Source organism: Maniola hyperantus, chromosome 17 (genome assembly GCF_902806685.2).
Source record: "Maniola hyperantus chromosome 17, iAphHyp1.2, whole genome shotgun sequence".
Taxonomy (NCBI): Eukaryota; Metazoa; Arthropoda; class Insecta; order Lepidoptera; family Nymphalidae; genus Maniola; species Maniola hyperantus.
Window position 1 is genome coordinate 7004698 of NC_048552.1, and position 15059 is coordinate 7019756.

The 15059-nt window shown below is 33.8% G+C and overlaps 1 protein-coding gene across 4 annotated transcripts in view; it reads left to right on the forward strand.

Annotated features, from left to right (window-relative positions):
* The window catches only part of CrzR (corazonin receptor), a 65604-nt gene that overhangs the window by 14564 nt on the left and 35981 nt on the right, over positions 1-15059 (forward strand). The window contains exon 1 of one of the 4 annotated variants that reach the window (XM_069504303.1): positions 10377-10613. The exons of 2 other annotated variants lie outside the window; for them this stretch is intronic. The gene's annotated coding sequence lies outside the window, so the exon portion shown is untranslated. Of the gene's footprint in view, positions 1-10376; positions 10614-12989; positions 13111-15059 lie in introns of those variants that run through there. One more of the 4 variants, XM_069504306.1, reaches the window with a different exon arrangement.

Genomic DNA, 15059 nt, shown 5'->3' on the forward strand with positions numbered 1-15059 from the left:
AGATAAATAATAGAATGCTAGACCCAAGTGGCACAAGACCATGGTCTGTGAAATCCAAGTAAGCATTCTATGAATTTCTAGCAAGGGATAGGTAATACTTAGGTAAGGTTCGAAATAACGATATTATTTCAGCATCTGAAAAGATTTATACACTTTCACGTTTTCATAATATCCACACTAAAAATATAAATATGGAAAAGTGTGTCTGTCTGTCTGGCTGCACGCATTTCACGGCTCATACGCTTAACAGATTTTGACGAAATTTCATACAGAGATAGCTTGAATCCCTGAGATGGACATAGGCTACTTTTGGTCCCAGAAAAATAAGGAGTTCCCAAAGGATTTTTAAAAATCTAAAGTCACAGGGACAAACTTACAAGCATGAAGCATCATCTACTTTGTATAGAATTAATTTTACATCCAAAATACAGAGACATACATCACTTCTCATCCCAGAAAATCAAAAAATTCCGATCGATTTTGACGAAAATTGATACCAGGATAGCTGACATCCTGGGGACGGACGTAAGATAGATACCTTTTGTCCCGGAAAATTAAAGAGCCCCATAGGATTTTTGAGAAACTCAAATCCTCGCGGGCGAAGCAAATCATCAAGTTTTAAACAAATTTTCAGTTAGCTAAGTCAACCGGCAAACCGGGGACTTGCAGCGTAAATTGCCAGGTGCAAAGTTTGCGATTGCGAGAAGTTGGAAAGTTTTTAAATTTTATAAATCGTAAATTACATCCAAAATGGAAAAACTACGTAGGTACAGTGAAAATAATCTTTAGTGTTGAAATGGTAAGTACTGAGCGCTTTGGTGTCAAACTTCTTGGTTCTTTCTTTCTTTTCTTATAGTGATGATGTGATATAATAAAATGGCATTTGATTTATGGGTTAATATTTGTACTCTTTCGTAAAACCATTGGTGTAAAATAGTAGGAATAAAGAGAATATATTATTTATCTACTACATAAAGTGTGTTTATATTAAATTAATTATTTTCAGTGGTAATACATAAAATGCTTACACATAAAATGTACTGTACTTCACCCTTTTTAATTAAAACTCTAATTACCTCTCAAAAATCAAAGTCTTATTTTACCATTTATTACAACACACAATCTATAAACAACAATAGATAGATACACTATCTATTATTTCCCATTCAGAACTACTCTTGTATAAAAGCAAAGGTTGTACAGTAGATCATCATCATCATCAGCCAATAGACGTCCACTGCTGGACATAGGTCTCTTCTACACGCCGAGGTCTTGCGCTGCCTGAATCCAGGGTCTCCATGCGACTCGTCTGATGTCATCCGTCCACCTAGTGGGAGGTTTCCAAGCTGCGCCTTCCGGTTATACAAAGAGTGAATTAAATTGAATATTTTATTTAGTGTTTTCCAGCCCTTTCCATACAAATTAATAATTATGTTTGGTTCTCATTTGAATTTAACGAAAATGAAATTTTATAAATCATTCTAGAAACCAATATTTGTATTTGTGGTTTATTCCGTGAAAAGTGAAAGTATTTTCACAGTTACACCGGCTAAAAGATTTGTTTGTAAGCGTAACATAAAGTACATATACTTAAAAAAATTACAAAATTACAATTCACTTACTTAAAGTTTTAAGTGAGCAGCTTCAATGGTATGGAAGCAAGTTCATAACTATTTTTGAAGAATGGAAAAATTTATTTACATTTGACTTGCTATATTCTCTCAGAATATGAATAAAATATAGAAAAATAATCAATATAAAAGTTCCGAGGTACGGAAAATAATTTCGCAAAAATGTTAAGCTCAATATTTATGTCATGTAAAGTTTGCCGTGCATATTATTATTATTATTTCATTCATTTTAAGAAGGTGTCAAGACTTTATAGACATTAAAATGTGTCATTAAAAAGTCTCCACTTGATTTACGCGGTCATCATGTCATCATCACCATCAACCGATAGACGTCCACTGTTGGAAGTCTCTTGTAGGAACATCTACACGCCACAGTCTTGCACCGCCTTAATCTAGCGACTCCCTGCGACTCGACTTGAGTTACCTATTTCAATCACAGCTTTGTAATATAAATGCGTATTCACGTAAAGACTCATAGCTTTTACTTCTACTTGGAAACCGACTTAAAGTTCTAGAAAGAAAAAGAAATAGTTTAACTAGATGCTTATAAAGCAATAATAGGTACAGCAAACAAAGTAGCGAACACAGGCAATGTGTCCGAGTAAAGAATTACGTAAATTGATCCAATCAAACAATAAATTAGAAGATTCTAGTTTAGAAGGCGTCCCTTCGCAATTATGTATCATCAATTATTATTAGTTAGACACGAGTACTTTATGTCAACAAATCAAACGGGAAGCCAGCTACTAGTCTATTAGTAGGGCTTGATGAATTATTCGCCTGATAAAGCCCGTTAGATTGCCAACTTTGTAAAGCCAGCGGCTAAATCCGTAATGTATGTAAAGGCATGTAGTCTCCGAGGACATTAATACATCAACTTTTTTTGTGTATTAGACAATGGAACTTCCTTAATACAGTGGTGAAACGCGCACATATTAATCAAGATGCGACTGAGCTAAATAGTGCGACCTCTGAAATGGACTTTAAACAAGTACGCTGGAAGAGTACAAGGTGTGGCATACAAAATGACAGTATTTCTTGTGCCGATTCGAAGCAGCTCACCGAACGTACCGGGATTAAATGGTCCTCGTGTTCACAATAAATGTTGACAGATGTCTCATCATTAACATGTACAGTACGCGGCAGAAAATAATGAGCATCGACCTTCAGAAAGAGATAGCGGATTCGTAGAGCTCTGTGTCTCTGTCGTTGAGACCAACAAAATGTCACATAGGTATGAGTGACAGAGACAAAGGTCTAAAAAGCCAAAATATCATTCTAAAGATCGATGTATATTATTTTCTGCCGCATACTATAGTTCCGAGTACGCTCACATGACGTTCACTATAACTGCTATCAACGCTTAAATGGTGAAAATCAAGTCGCTTCGAAAACAGGCCGATAGTCGCAGGTCCAACGTACTTGTAGAGGTCAGTGAGTGTAACACATGACATAATAATATGACCTCAAGCCGTAATTTTTATACGTAAGCATTTTATGATGATTAAGTACTAATTATTAGCTAACACCTCATAAATATTCATGAAATAAAATATTTATTGAGATATCAATACGATGAATTATTTAATTAAAAAATGTAAGCATATGATTTATTCTTTTTTCCGGTGGGTTATAACCAGTCAATCAAGTTTAATTTTTAATGACTTCGCTTGAATTTGGTTGGTAAATTACTACAATTCCACAGATACACCTACACAGTTCGTTTGCATCTAATATGGCAAAGGTTAAAAAACGGAATCGTTTATTTGCTTCATGTTTTGAACATCGCACGCGCTAGTTTTATATAATTGAAATCTAGACTCGTAATAAGACTGTAAGGACAATTTCTCTGAGCATTTTTTTAAAATCTTAATCTGAAGAAGCTTTAATATAGAGTATAAAACATTTTTTTTAATTTTTGTCTATCTGTGCGCCACGCTGAAACTATAGAACGCATTTGAGTTGCAATACAATTTAGCATGTTGGCCAAGCTTTCACCCCAGCAAAGTAGCTATGGTCAGCTAGTATTGAATTAAATAATAACGATTTTCTACAATTTTATCGATATTTTAAAAAAACAATTACTTAATGTGTTTATTGCCGAGAAAATTTGCTTTGCACATCGTCTATTATAAGAAATTTATATTTCGTCTACGTGATTAATAAACCCAACATAATGTGTTTAGTTATTTCAAATTTATCGGACATAGTATTGGTCAGTTAATTTAATGTTGCAGTGTGTGCATCATTACGTAGTGCTATCCTAAATTTAACCAGTTATATAAACATAGCAGACTTGAAACTATTTAACAAGGTGGTCTGTTTTGTATTGTACTATTGTTAGCAATTGGCGGATAGTGGCACAGTAAAGTATAGAATATTTGTTGTCTATAATAATAATTGGGTATTTGACTACATCAGAAATAAATTATTTCTCAGTGATTATTAAATAGAGGGTGTTCCAAAATACGTAAAATCCACGTCCTTTGTTAGTTTTAAGTGTAATAACCATTTTAAATTATCGATGAAACTCAAAAAGTACGTCATTATGATGTGAAGTCACATTCCAGTATTTCATAGAATATAGCATACTAAGTGCGCGTTTTGACGTTGATAAAAGGTTACTCATTTGACTAGTTGTCAAATATTTGTTGGGGTCGGTGCCAATGAGGTGCCATTGTGGAGTCTTATAAAAATATGAAGTCTAGACGATTCGCGCAGCTAAAGCTAATTGGCACCGGCACCAAAAAGTATTATTATGGAACTATATTAACTTTTGTATACATAATATATTCGGTAATAAATTAAATTCTTTTTTTTTCGGTATGAAAGTCGGTTTTTATTTTTTTTGTAAAAAAAAATTATGTAACTTGTGGTATTTATGTTTGGAGTGCGTTAGCATGATTTTTGCTCGATAACATTCAGCAGCTTAAGTTTTTTATTCCATGAGACGTTACATTTTTTATATTAAGCATCAGCCATTACCACTCGACATAGCATATTAGATGCTACTGTTAGCCGCGCTGCCTCCGCGCAGACTTTGTGGCAAATTTGAAGCCACCCTTACTGCCAGTGTGGATGCGTCGTACGAATAAAATTAGAGACAAGAAACTGACACCGGGGATTGCTACGAAGGGCAAATGCAAGGGCAGAAGACCGTGCACACTGTTAATTCACGCAGTGCGCGGGAAACCGCAGCGGAAGTGAAGAGTGGGCTTAATTTAATTTTGTTTACTAAAGTAACGGCTCGTGGAAAAAATATTAAGGGACTAATGAAAAATCGTATATTTCCGGTCTGAATTTCTGATAGATTTAATCAAGACTGTTGCTCTTTGAGGAAAATAAAAATATTTTTACGTTTTGCTTGTAGGTAGGGCTTTTAATTATGGAAATTAGTCTTATTTCAATTTTTGACTAAATAATATATATTCACCGCCATCGTAAGCTCAAATGACACCCGAATCGCCTTCGCAGGAGTACCAAATCACATTCTTCATCTTTTTTTCTGTGTACCCACTATACAATTCCCCTACTACTAGGTAATACTAGCATTACCTACCTAGCTATGTAAATGCCCTTTTTCTCTTGCTTCTCAAAATAATTATTTACAGTTAAAAATTCCTTAACTGCTTCGTTTTTGAGCCGAATGGTCATAACTCTGTCACAGCGTCCATGGCAGGGTCAGGTTTTAATTTGCAAAAGTCACAATATATGTATAATGTAGTTCACAATGTAGGTAGGTATGAGAAAACTACTCAAAAGATATTAAATATCACAACATAATATGTATTTTACGATTCAGATGAATTGAACCTACCTTGTACCTACATCATATATTATGTGACGGGAAACATTAGGTACTTGTAAAGAAATTTAGTATTTCTATGGAAAACGTTTGCTCAAAGTCACAAATAATGTGCAATTTTGTCTGCTATCGATCATCTCAAATATGTTTTGAAGTTGAGTTGAATTGTTTCTCAATTTTTCTTTTACGTTTATTCGAAACGTCATAAAGTGTACATCAAGGTGCTGAAATCACTCATAATAATTATTTAGAGCAATATTTAGAGTATCCCGTAGTTACATTAATGTTAAGCTTTCTATTCCAAGTGGACTAATCTGATATGAGAGACAAGCCTCGTTATCACTTAATTGATAACAGGTATAATTAAACGCTTGTATGAATCGAACGCATTAAATAAAAATGATAAAATACATTTCTTACTATTGTTCCGAGAACCCGTAGAAAAGTTTTTGGAAGATATGAATGACTGAAATATTATGCTTCATTGTACTCCTAAAGAGAAATGCGAATAAGCAAAAAAATAAATCTATTAAAAAATAAAATAAAAATAGGATCTAGGGCGGCCTAACCGCTTTGAAGCGATCTATAGCAACCAGTTGCGGAAGATTTAATGACTAGTGATAAAGGGAGTAAGAATGGTGTGTCAAAATCTGAAAATCTGTGACGATACCTACAGCTACCTTTTAGTTTGAGAAGGTAGCGTTCCCCCCGTGCCTCACGTCTTTTCACTCATTCTTTTACTTTAACTATTTATGTGTGGCGAACATAGTGGGTTACCAATTTTTTATTTTAATTGGAACTGTTAGGTATTTTGGGTCACTTTAATCATCTGCCAAATTGATACCTAAGACTCGATCATGAATGTATAAATAAAGGCGAATTAAACTGCTCCTAAAATCTACTTGACAACCAAAATTGGAACAAAAAGTCAGACCACATCTGGTCCTGGTAGGTAGGTACCTATGAATCATATAATTTCGCTCCGATTCGCTTGACTTTTAATAAAACACACTGAGATTAGTTATTACCATAGCATGAATAATATATCTATTAGGTAAATATGGAGGAATACTTAGTAGTAACAAGACTTGACCTTTAATTAACTAGGTATCAAGACCTCGGCCAAGTGAGAAAATTGTTTTCTGAATAAACTAGGGTTTCGTTTTCCCCGACCTTTTCCCGTTCCCAGGAAACGAGAATATTTTTGGTTTTCCAAGAAATATCAGAACTCGGGAAATTTTGAAATATAGTTACTTTTGCTGTTTTACTTACCAAAAGTCAAGTACATAAAATTCTTTTATCAATTAAATTAGCAATTTATTTATCTTAAATGAATCTCTTGTAATGTGTGACCCAAGGCACTTGCACAATACAAGCACTTATAATGTAACGCACGGCAGAATTAAGGGATTATTATTAAAGCACGCACTGAAGCAACAGTCTTGTCTTATTTGGGCCTGCATTACCACATGGCGACCCTGCCAGTCGGTGTGCGCGCGACGCCACCATGCGCGTGCACCGGCTGGGCACCGAAATTAGAAATATAAAAATTTGAAAATGGAGAATTTAAAATTGAATGTTTTTTTTAAATGGTCCACTGTATGAGAATGAGAACTATGGAATAAATAATATAAATAATACCAGGCTATGGAAAAAATATGGACATGATAAATAAAAGAAGGAAGAAAAAATTCGTCATAATACGTCACTTAAATAAAATTTTATATAATTCCTGATATTTACAGGCGGCGAAAAATGGGGCGTCATAACTATAAATATGGAATCATAGAAGATATTAAAAAGTGTAAAGTGTTTTCCGAAGTTTTTCTAAAATTGTGTTTTTTTATGTGCAGACAAGTTTTGGACCGTACACATGAGTGAAAATTTTAAATTAGAGACTGGTAAAAATTAAGGTGTTTTAGACATAACACTAATTGTAATTTTTTTAACGGTGTCCAGATATAAATTTGCTTAATTTATTTTGTAACACAACTATTTTTTTCTTGTATTGACTGCATTATTTGACCTGACTGTTGACTTTACTTCGCACAGTGACTTCGCATGGTTTTATATTAAAATGTGTTTTTCAGCTTAATTTTTTTTTACAAAATACATAGGATTACAAGGCCATCTGAGTACATGCTGTAATGAAATCTTGGTCCAGTGTAAGCAGTAATTTAGGTATGTAATTTTGACTCTGAATTTGGATTTTTTTTTCAATATTAATTAATTGATTTTAGGTAGGTATCTTTTAACTTAAAGCGATGCTTTAAGAATTTGCGATAGTTATTAATTTATTTCTAGAGTTCAATTAAGTAATTATTTATTTGAAAAGATTTTCGAAAATCGGTGATTTTCGTTACGAGTCAATTTTTAGAAATTATAGATTTCAGTTATTAAATTTACTCTCATTTACAGTTTGTCTAACTTTTAAACTTAATAGTGGTTAATAGTTTTCATTTATTTTATAAAATTATTAGTAGGAAAGTACTATTTTAAAGCAGTAAAAGTTCAGATAAGTTTACGGAATAGATTTATAACTTGGATTTTAGATTTTATTAAAAGCATTTTTTAACATAGAAATCATTCTTTAGGTATGATATTAGGTATCAAGAACATTGTGTTGCAACTTTTTGCCGATGACCAAAGTAAACAGGTCATATGAAACACAAAAGAAACGCTGATACGAACCTTTGCGATTTGTATCACAATACAATAATTGCTATTGAATTAGAGAACAATAGGTACTCGGACAATGATAAAATATTATATCTAATTGATAACTAAGCAACTTAATTGTTTTCAGATTTGTTTAATTTGATAACTTAGCAACTTTATTTAGTACTTCTTCTTATTTTGATTTATAATATAAAAAGTTTTGGCAAATGTAAATATGTGACGTATTGAATATCGTTGATGATGAATGGTAGCAGAATATATGACGTTTTATAGGCTAATGAGTACTTGAACACGATTTAGGAGTTCATATGGATTTTACGTAGAAAATTTCCGCATAATGGATGCGAGGTGTATTAAATGAATGTAATTAATGATTTTTTCCGGAATTTGAATGATGAGAATGGTTAATTTTTTTTTGCAGAAGACGTTGGGGTTTGTTTCGAATATGAAGTGAATTGAAAGAGTGTAATGATTTGGTTAGGAGTTGAATGATGAGAATGTATTTTTTTTTAGCAGAAGACGTAGGGTTTGTTTTATTTAAAGAGAATGTAAGGTTTGGTTTGGTATGCATACGCAGTTGGAAAGAGATTGCAAAGTATTAATATAAATGTGAGGATGATAAATATTGTAAGTTACCGGCCCATCTCTTGATCATGTTGTACGCTAGTTCGTCTGCGTGAAAGACTGGAGCAAAAGGTACAAAAGTAATGAAAATAATATAATATGATGAATGAAATAATGGCATTTTGGGAATGGTATTATGGAATTGGAAAGGATTTGGTAAAGGTATAAAATATTTGTGAAAGGATATGGAATGAAAACTATTGAAGATAGGTTGTGTTACTAGATAACACATGGCAAGATATATTTTTTCTTTGAAATAGGAATGGGAAAGTGTTAATAAGTTTATCGATTTTAACTTTATCATTGGTGGACGGACTGATCACCCGAACATTATGGCATAGTTAATAATCGATACAACTATTTTTTATATAAGTTGTTGTGCTTCTGAATGTATACTCGCCTTTTATCTCGATCATGATGTACAGTAGTTGTCTTCGTGAGAGTAATTGTGCATAGGAGTATAAATGAGTATTAAATGAAAATATTAAAAAGTTACATAACGAAGCGGTTATGAATAAAATAATAATAATATGAATGAAAGAGGTTATGCCATAATTATGTTTATAATAATATGATGAAATTAATACAAATATGACTTTTGTAGGTAATAATATAATAGCGCGCGCACACGAACTCGGATGATGACAGACCTAGGAAGAAATAGAAAAAATGATGTGACTTATTAAATAGCTGGCCAGCATTTAACACAATTAAATGAATTAAAAATGACTTGTACCCGGACTTGACTTTAATTGTTTTTTTTATTTTTTACTGTGTATTTTTTTAACTTTATGTTTTACTTTGTGTATTTTCATCGTTTAGAAAAAAAAATTGTACTTAGTTTTAATTTTTTTTTCAAGTGCCCTGGGAGGTGTAATGTGTGACCCAAGGCACTTGCACAATACAAGCACTTATAATGTAACGCACGGTAGAATTAAGGGATTATTATTAAAGCACGCACTGAAGCAACAGTCTTGTCTTATTTGGGCCTGCATTACCACACTCTAATGAAACCGTACCTAATATAGTATTTTCTTTCGACATGTTAATTTTATTGAAACAAAATAACGCAAAAAAGAATAGTCTTTAAATTAATACTGGTGTAAGATATTCTATAAAACAACTTTAAAAATTGGTATTTGGGTTTTTCTCACGTCTATCTAACTATGAATTTAATTAAAAGCAGTTATTTACCAGTCATACAGAAACGCTTAAAAATGTATAGGTATTATTAGATTATTTGATACTAGCAGATACCCGGCGTATGCCATTACGCTAATAAAAAATCCTCTAAATCCATATCTATCTTCGGATTATTGCCTTTCTTATGAAACTGGTTTGGGGTGCATCAGTTGAATGGTTTCATATTCTATAACGCACAACGGTAGAAACATTTTTTTTTTGTTTTCTATAATTAAAAAATGATATAAAGTATGTCTTGAAAACTCTCGACCTATGTTATCTAAATAATTTCTATTACAGTCAATTCGCGTTATTCCGTGGCCAAGGTCACAGGGCCAAGATTGTTCGTCTAATGACCACCTAAACGATCAAGGGTACTAAAATTTTAAGTAGGAACCTCCACGTAATTCCGTACTCTGCAATTGTGTGTAGCATTTGACAGTCATTGTCGACTGCCGGCGCAGATGCGTTGTGTCCTCCTTCTGCGAATTAATTTTACGATAATGTTGTAAAGCTTGCTCTGAGAATCTTTCTAGCCCAAGTATTTTTAATTCCTTTTGAAATAGTATTGAAATGGAAAACTAATTTTATGTGAAAATATAGTGCGTGAATTTTTAAAATTATATTTTTAATATTTAATTTTTTTATATTTTAATATAATATTTCTTATTGCTGAGTGAAAACATACAAATGTAAGTAGTTAATACCTAGTTATGTAGATAATAACATTTTTAGGGTTCACTTTGTTGTCTGCCTGTCTGTCCGTCTGTCGGTTAATTTGTGGTTAAAACACAAATCATGAACAACTAATTGGCATTTTCAATTTTCAAAGTGAGATGACTACACCAAGTGGGGTATCATATAAAAGGGCTTTATCTGTAGATTCTAAAACAGATTTTATTTATTTTTATGCATATTAGTTTTTGATTTATCGTGCAAGATGTCGAAAAAAATACTCGAGTACGGAACCCGCGGTGCGCGAGTCCGACTCGCACTTGGTCGATTTTTTTTCTATACTTAAACCTGATTTGCACGTAAGTTATGGTAAGCCGCAAAATTAGAGTGGTACGTTTTAAAATAACAACTTCTATTTTAATTATTTGTACGATTTAAAAATAAAAAAAAGGTAAAAATACATTTTTTAAAGCACCCAAGACACAATCATTGTATTTTTAAAAGAGAACAGCGTAAAACATCGTTTTGACTTTTTTAGAACGCTTTGAAAAATTGCGGTTTTGGGGATACAACAACTACTTGGGGATATAGAACTGATTAAATTTGTTCAAAGAGAAATTATCTAAATAAGTAAAGAACACGAAATCTAAATAAGATTTTGTATTTTTTTTGTGACAATAGACATTAAACATTAGATAGTTTGAGAAACTTTTACAAAAGTAATGCCTAACATTTATAATCTCTGTGCGTAGTAAGTAGGTATAGTATGTCACAGGTCGAGATAGCAATCGGGTATTGGGGGGACGCCCCGCACATCCGCACATCACCCACGCTCACCCCCACCGGGTTAGCGCGGGGGTTATGCGGGTGTGCGGGGCGTTCCCTCCCCGATTGCCATTTCGACCTGTTGCGTTTCTAGGTACTTATAGTTATACAACAGTGAGATTTTTGTTGCCTCAACTGTTATCTGAGCCGTATAAAGTTTTGATAAAAGTAATTTGACCGCACATAAATAAATTCAAATTCATTCATTTAGCATAATAATACTCCAATGAGGTTTTATCTTGAAGATATTGAGCCAACTTCAAAACGAATTTTTGAAAAAGAGCAAATTGCTGAGTTTTGTTGCTTTTTCTCATTAGGAAGGACATTCCGGACCAGTGGTAGATTCATTGACGATTCAACAGAACTTAAGTAATATGAAGTTTCTTCCCGTAAAAACCTTTTTATTCTATTCTATTCTATTCAAAAGGAGGAGATTATTCATTCCTAATTGTAGGAATTAATTAGAATACTTACTACCTACTACGTAGGGATTAACCCAACAAACTTTGAAATTCACTGGGTTCCAAAAATTATTCCAACAACATAATTCGTAAACATAAAATGTTGGAGTCGGATGTCCAAACGCGGAATATCCGGTGACTGGAGTAAATTATGCGCTAAAATATCCTGTATTATTATCTGGCTAGCAATCTTCTTATATTTATCTTTTATACGTATAGTATATTATACCTGTATAAAAAAGGAAAAGCTGACAGACTGACTGGCTACTGGACGCACCAGGTTGAAATTTGGCATGCAGATAGCTATTAATATGACGGTTTAAGTCAGCTAAGAAAGGATTTTGAAAGTTCAACCCTTAAGGGGGTAAAATAGGGGTTTATTTATTAGTAGATTTTTATTAATTTTTAGGCATTATCGTTTTTGATTTATCGTGCAAAATGTCGATTAAATACGATTGTAGTACGGAACCCTCAGTGCTCGAGTCTGACTCGCACTTGGCCTTTTTTTTGAGGGTTCCGTACCTCAAAAGGAAAAACCTAACCCTTATAGGATCACTTTGTTGTCTGTCTGTCTGTCCGTCTGTCTGTCAAGAAACCTACAGGGTACTTCCCGTTGACCTAGAATCATGAAATTTGGCAGGTAGGTAGACCTTATAGCTGACATTTGGGGAAAAATCTGAAAACTGTGAATTTAGGGTTAGATCACACAAAAAAAAATTGTGGTCATGAACTAATAATTAGTATTTTCAACTTTCGAAGTGAGTATATTAAGTGGGGTATCATATGAAAGGTCTTCACCTGTACATTATAAAACAGATTTTTATTTATTTTTATGATTCATAGTTTTTGAATTATCGTGCAAAATGTCGAAAAATACGACTGTAGTACGGAACCCTCATTGCGCGAGCCTGACTCGAACTTGGCCGTTTTTTTCTTCATGAGTAGTGAGTTTGCAATTTATGTAGTCTACGCGGACGAAGTCGCTAGCATAAGCTAGTCATAATATTATAAAGTATAATAAAAAAGTAGCCTTTCCACTGCGGTTTCCACTGAGGTTTTCCAAATTTTTCTTATTTTTTTTTAGTTTGATCAAAATGGGTTACTTGATCAGAAGAAAAAAATATATAAAGTGCTACGGCGTCAGTTTGAAAACTTTCAACGCGAGAACGGCTCGTAAAACCTGATTGCCTCCAACCTTGGAAATATTCGTCTAAGCCGGATAAAGTAGGTAGGTAGTTTTCACCTGATCTTATTATAGACGGGTCAATATATTATCATGAGATAAAACAAACTCGGATCTATAAACTATCTATCCCATTGTCCATTTGTTCGTTTTCTCCCTAGCGTTAAGGTTGTCTGGAACAGATCGCTATTTAGCGATAAGACCGCCTTTTTGTACCTACATAAGAAGTAGGTACAAAAAGGCGGATTTCTTTTTGTATCCTGTCATTTTTGTTTCTGTGGTGCAATAAAAGTATATACATACATACATACATACATATCTCGGATATAGCCGGTTTTTGGCTTTTAATATTAGGTGTATTCAGCGACACAAAAAGTTTACTTACCAACATAGGGCTTGAAGTATATTATTTTCAAGATGGCTGCCGTTAACTTTGAAAACCGGCTAAACTTCTGTAACTTTGAAATCTAATTTACAATTTTTATGGTCAAGGAATTCATTTCAGCTAATAAGTATTTTTTCCGTGACGTTGGTCGCGTTATTTTATATTTTTAGGGTTCCGTACCTCAAAAGGTAAAAGGAACCCATATAGCCTGCTACTTTATTATCTGTCTGTCCATCTGTCCGTCTGTCCGTCCTTGACAGACACGACAGACAGACAGACGTCTGTCTGTCGTGTCTGTCAAGGAAACCTATAGGGTACTTCCCGTTGACCTAGAATCATGAAATTTCGCAGGTAGGTAGGTCTTATAGTCAAAATATAGTAATAAATCCGAAAACCGTGTATTTGTGGCTACATCACAAGAAAAAATGTAAAATGTGTTCATGAACATAAAAGTTTTTGATTTATCGTGCAAAATGTCGAAAAAATACGACTTTAGTACGGAACCCTTGGTGCGCGAGTCTGACTCGCACTTGGCCGGTTTTTTAAAATTTCATTTCTATTTTGCGGGTTAATACAGGCTTATGCTCATATTGTGCTGGCGTGGACTTCTTTTAGATTCTTTTATGTTCTACAAGACTTATCCATAATTTTCATGTGTTTCTTCAAGAAAGTCTTCCTTTTACCTATTTTTAGGCTTAAGTATTTGAATCAGGAAAATGGTCAGCCCACATTTGATAGAATTAAAAAAAATATGCTATAACCATCCTAAAAGCATATACAAAAACTCAACTGAGAAACGTGTACGTGACTGTACTCTGATATTCATCATCATCATCATGATCAACCCATCGCCGGCTCACTACAGAGCGCGGGTCTCCTCTCAGAGTGAAAAGGGTTTTTGGCCATAGTCTACCACGCTGGCCATGTGCGGATTGGTAGACTTCACACACCTTTGAGAACATTATGGAGAACTCTTAGTTCGTCGTGAGGAAACCTGCATGAGGTTTCCTCACGATGTTTCCCTTCACCGTTAAAGCAAGTGATATTTAATTACTTAAAACGCACATAACTCCGAAAAGTTAGAGGTGCGTGCCCGGGATCGAACCCCCGACCTCCGATTAGAAGGCGGACGTCCTAACCACTAGGCTATCACAGCTTATGCTATTACTCTGATATTAAAGTCAGTTAATTAAAATAATGAAATAAAACAAGGTGAAATTTGGGTAGGAACTTTAGGTACGTGGACGTATAAGTATAAATGTTTTCTTAGATCACAAATCATTCTAGAAGCTGCAGCTGCCGCGAAAGCTTGTACGACGTTCACGAATCACTTAATTATGACTTTGTTATTTGTGCGTAAATCTGTCATTTAGAATGGTGATGTAGAAATTACGACGTTTTCCTCAAGGATACATTCAATATACTAACTGCAAGATTTAGAGCGATCACGCACTCGTCCGGTCCAAATCCGTAAAAATACGAATATGGAAAACTCTTATCCAATTCAGTCCGATTTGAATCCGGGGCACATCCAAGATATTCTCACGGATGACGGGGATATATCGGATGACGGAAGTCGAATATAGAGCGTAAGCTATACAATAAAAAT